Source organism: Choloepus didactylus, chromosome 16 (assembly GCF_015220235.1).
Source record: "Choloepus didactylus isolate mChoDid1 chromosome 16, mChoDid1.pri, whole genome shotgun sequence".
Classification (NCBI taxonomy): Eukaryota; Metazoa; Chordata; class Mammalia; order Pilosa; family Megalonychidae; genus Choloepus; species Choloepus didactylus.
Genome location: NC_051322.1, coordinates 72,054,796 through 72,060,324, shown reverse-complemented (window position 1 = coordinate 72,060,324; position 5,529 = coordinate 72,054,796). Strand labels below are relative to the sequence as shown.

General features: G+C 49.6%; 1 pseudogene; it reads right to left on the bottom strand.

The window, feature by feature from the left end:
- Positions 1-1,544: 1,544 nt before the first annotated feature.
- Positions 1,545-2,494, bottom strand: LOC119511314 (annotated as a pseudogene).
- Positions 2,495-5,529: the final 3,035 nt, after the last annotated feature.

The following is a 5,529-nucleotide window of genomic DNA, read 5'->3' as shown; positions in this document are numbered from 1 at the left end:
GAGGTGAATTCTGGGTGGCGATGGACTTGAGTTCCATCTTGATTGTGGTGGTGGCGGCTACACAACCGTAAACATTTGTCAAAATGTGCAGAAATGTATGTCAAAAAGAGTGAACTTTACCATATGTAAGTCCTACTTTAATCTAAAAAAAAAAGACTGGCAAGAGTGCAAAATAATGTAATCACTTTGGAGAACTCTTCAGCACCTCTTTTTTTTTTTTTAAATAGAGTTTATTTACCCCATTACCCAGAGATTCCACCCCTAGGGTTTTTGTTTGTTTGTTTTGTTTTTTTAAATGAAACCTTACAAACATTGATTTTGCATTTGATTTCACTGGTTCAAACGTCTACATGCAGGAGTAAATCCACTCGCCTCTCTTCGGGGTTTTGACTCTGAAGTGCACCAGCCCAACCAGGTGTGGCTCTACCTGCTGCCAGGTCCCGGTTCTCCAGGGCCCGGGAGGCTCAGCCCTCGACAGTGCCGGAACCACAGCAAACACAGAGGAAGGCCACAGGTATGGTTTCAGACTGCTCCAGACACGGTGGGGCTGATTCTCAGGGGTCTCTCGCACCCCCAGGACAGTGAGGCAGCAAGGGTGCGGCTAGTGGGTGAACAGCACCCCAGGCACAGCCCACTGGTCTGTAGCCCCTCCAGCAGCAGGGCCACCATGCTCCCCCACTGGCCTGGGACACCGGCCGGCTTCCTCTGGGCAGCATGCAAGAAAGGGCTCCCCGTGTTTTACCATTCAGGCTCCAAACCTTTCTTGCCACATCTGGACCTGAAAGTAAGAAAGAGCTCTGATTTTTAGAAGCCAGATTCTTGTTACATTTGGACAGAATGGATAATTTGTCTTTCATATTTTCAATAGTTTCTTGGCCCAACATCTTTCTGTCTGCTCTACACAATGAAAACACGAACGAAATGAGAGTAGAAAAAAATTATTAAACCAGTAAATTGTACAAATTACAAGTCTGTTCCAAAATATACTTACATTAAATAAAATACGCATTTCAGTGAGTGGGATACAGTAAATGATTCTAAGCATTCTGAAAAGCTTTGGGACATCTAAGTAGGGCCAACATTTCGGGAGGAAACTAAGAGAATTTGCAGCCGACCCCCATGTGTAGCGAGTTTCTTATGGCCAATCTGCAGTTACACTGAACACATCATAAGCATCACTTGCGTGGGAAACTGGCTTGCTTGGGAAAGGGTAAGTAAGCTCTAGCCTCAATTCTGAGTTCGCTGAAACTTTTTAAGAATGTCATCAACAGCCTATACAGTTTTGAAGAAGTAAACATGTTAAGGTAAGCAGACAATGCTCTAGAACCCAAAACCCATTATCCAGCTGTGTTTAAGTTGAATTCCCCATCACACATGGGTAGTTAGGTAGCGTTTCTTCCTCAGGACAACGTATACAATCCAGGGGGACTGAGGGGGGACGTCGGGTCCGGCAGAGGAGGGTCAACCTTGTTGTTTTAAGTTCGAGAGACACATCTATAGCACACAACCCATGGTCCTGTGGTCTTTTCCTCGTATCATCTGGCTTAACATTTAATGTAGTCTTCAACTTCATTCCGGAAGTCCTTCTTGTCCTGCAAATGATGCTCTGAAGCTTTAATATTCAGTGGATCATCGAAATTCAAGGGGTCAGTAAATAAAGAGTTTAATTGCCAAAACACATCCTTCAATGTCCTAGTGGGAGCTCAGCCAGTGCCTTCCATAGAGTGTTCAAACAGCAACCTTAGACATATCTCCCCTGTCTCTGTGATGTTGGGGTGCCAGACTCTGGTCAAGCACTTTACTCTGGGAGGCACCATGTTGTATGCATCAGGAGCTTCAGTTTCAAACTGAAATATTCCACCCTCATCTGGGGCTACCGTTACCTGAAAGCAATGAAGCTTGTTTGGATCAGGAAAATGCACTTTACATATACAAGGTAGATTAGCTTCAAGTTCTGCAACCTCTTGCATCAGGAGCTTGTCTCTCACAGAAACCCTCTGCGCGGAGTCTGAAGCTCTCACTGCCATTCGTGATCCTTTGAGACCATCATCTCGCTTTAATTTGCTTGCCAGAGTTAGCCTTACTGCTCCTTTACCTTGGGCCCCCAAGACGGGCGAGGCGGCTGGCGCACAACAGCACGCCCGGCGCACAACAGCATGCCCGGCTCACGGCGCTGCGCGAGACCCCGCCCCTGACACAGCCCCGGCTCCCGGGAAGTGGGACCAGAAGTCTCCTAGGTATTTTTACCCAAGAGAAATGAAACATTTGTTCACCAAAAGACTTGTACAAGAATGTTCACAGCACCTTCTTCATCAAAAGCCCCCAACTGGAAATAGCCCTATCATCCATTAACACAACGGAAAAACAAATTTTGGGATATTTATGCAATGGAATACTGTTCTGCAATAAGAAGCAGACTATTGAACATGAATGAATGAACCTTAAAAACGTCATGCCAAGCTAACGAAGCCAGGCATGAGCACACACACGGCATGCTTCCATTTACATGATGTTCAAGAACAGACAAAATCATCTATGGGAGAGAAGTCAGAGCAGTGGCTGCCTCTGGCTACGGGAGGCTACAGACTGGAAGGGAACAGAAGGTAACTTCCTACAGATAAGGTGCTGGTTACCTGAGCGCAGACATTTTGTTCTAACTCACAAACCGTCCACCTAAAAAGTGTGCATTTTAATGTATGTGATTATAACCTCAATTGTAAATAACATAGAGTGGTCGGAGACAGACTGGAAAAGGCCCGAGGGCGCGTTCAGGGGCAATTGGAACGGTTACTGCATGTAAATTATACCTCAATAAAAAGGAATGCAAAAACATAAAGTCAATACATAATGCTGTGTAAAAGAGACAAACAGTAAGACCAATAGGCATGGTACTAAAAAAAAATCGAAAAAGCCTGGGAGGCTTGGACTGACTGCCTCTTTGTCACCTTTTCCTTCCTATGGGCATTGACCTTGCTGCTGACTGGAAACCAGACAGGGGCCGGCGACTGTGACGCTCCCCTCCCCCCACCAGGCCTTGAACCATGGGTGCCCCTGTCATGCCCGTGCTTTTCACAAGGGCTGAAGTATGTCTTTGGGGGCAACATAGGTAATTCGAGCCGAAAGGCAGCGAAGCTCATCTTTTGTGCGTGCCCAGGGCAGGACCCCTGAGCTGAGGGCGGTGGAGGCTCTGATGCCCTGCGGCTTTCTGACTCTGCACACTCCGCTGTGCTCCCCTCGGGCTCCTGGGCACCCTCCACTCCCCTCGCCCGCAGGAGAGGAGGACGATCCGCGGCTCACCGCCAGGGGGCGGTCGAGACAAAGCTCCCCTGGGCCCTGGGGGGCGGGGCGCTGGCACCAGATGCACCTGCCTGGGTGGTTGCCGCCCTCCCTCGGGTCCATCAGCCATCTCCTCACACTCCGCGTTCTGCCGAGATTCCCAGCCGTACCTGTCAACAGGTGACTGGCGAAGCCCTGAGGTTTGTAAACACACGTGCTGCTCTGCAAGCGAGCCTCGTCTCCAAAGCTCTGGGGAAGGCGGCGCTGCGGCCGATGCAGTCAGTAGCTTGGCTCTCCGGGGCCTGCAGCAGCGGTTATTCCCGCGTGCCCTGTGCTCCCGCCGCAGACACGCACAGCCTCAGGGGAGCTCAGCAAACGGCTCACAAGTCAGCGTCGAGCCCGCCCCAGGCTGCGGGGCTGCACGCTGGGCGCCACGTGGAAACGCTCGCGGTCCCCCCAATCTTCACGCGGGAACGCAGCACGCCCTATTCTCCACCCTATCCTTCAGAGCCCAGTTATTAACCCACCGAGCCAATGGGAAACTATAGCCGGATGCTTTCTAATCGTTGGGATATCTGCAAGCTTTGTAGATTGGTGGGTCTGACAGAAACTCTTTCCCTACTTTTGCTTTACATTTTTCATTGATTCCAAAACAAGCCACCTGTCTTGAATGTTGTACCCTCCTCAGTTACTTCTAGTCATCAACTATGTGTGGACTACTCATTTCTAGAATGTCTATTTCACATTTTCTTATATTTATATGGGACCTGTCACCAGATACTCTTTTTAGCACAGTTTAACTCAATTTGCTGTGTGTTACTGTGCATTCCATCCATCTACAAATCGGGGTCTGCTCAGATATCCGTGATGGCCTCCTGCCATTAACAGGATACATCACAATGTCTCTAGCATGGCTTTTAAGTCTAAGAGAGGACAAAAAAGCCCCAAGAGCAATAATTTGAAGAATGTACAGGAGCTGAGAGAGGAGCTGGAACACAACCCAGTATCAGCAGATGCCAGCCACGTACCTTCCCAGACGCCATTGGCCTTCCTTCAGTGAAGGTATACTTTTGTTGATGTTTTAATCTGGACATTTTCATAGCCTGCAGACTGTAAATTTGTAACCAAATAAACCCCCTTTATAAAAGCCAATCCATTTCTGGTATTTTGCATAATGGCAGCATTAGCAAACCAGAACAGTGCATGAGGCCCTCTGAGTTGGCCCCGGTGTCTTTAACCACAACCCCCCTTCTCCTGAGCACCCATCCTTCCACCTTGCAGGGCATGCAGAACCCCACACATTTCCTCCCCGGTACCCCTGTGTCACCCCCTCTGCCTCCACCTGGAAGGCCCTCTCTGGACTCTACCTAACCCTACCTGCTCTCAAAACTCAGGTTCCTCACTGTGGCCCCGGGAAGCCTGGCCTGGCCCTTCTAGGTGTTTATGCCCCTCCTGGGGGTGCAGGGGCTCCCAGGGTCCTGGGCTAGCCTCAGCTCTTAGCCCTCCCCTGTTAACCCACGACATGCCAGGGACTATGTGAAGGGCTGGGGACCCTCAGTCCAGTGGGTTCCTTGAGGTCAGAGCCTGTGCTTTGATGCACGTTTGTGCTAAGATGAGATAGAGGAATAGTCATGAACACATCGCTGGATTCCGAGATGTGACTAAAAGGACCTATTCAAGGAAGCTGTTTTGCCTCCTACATAGGAACAAGTAAATTCTGAGTCATACCTAAAAATCCTCCCATTCCCAGCAGCCAAAACCATCTCCCTCCAATTTCACCCTCCTCCCCACCCACTGGATTCCTCAGTCCAGTGAACGGCAAGCCCAGGTTTTTGGCCTCCTGCAGCCCAGTTTATCAGGGGGACCCAGCCTCCCAGTGCTCCATGGGTTCTGTGGATGTTTACAACTAGCACTCCTGGTTGTGAAACTGCCATTTTGGATTGCTTACAATAGCCTTTCTCCTTTTGTCCACTAGGTCCAAACTTTCCTTTTCTGCCATCCTTCCCTCTTCCTCTCAGCTTTTGTTTTGGATCAATTGTGGGGCTGTTGCTGGTGTGTGTGCATGTAGGGGTATGGGATGTGTGTGTGTGGGGTCCATGGTGTGTGTGTGGGGGGTACAGGGTATGAGTGGGTATGGGCTGTGTGTGGAGGTGCAGGTGTGTGAGTGACTGCGTTTGCACATACATCGAGTAGTGCTTGGGGGAAAGGTCCACTCCAGAAACAGGGAGCTGTGTGGCTCACTGAGGTGTTTGG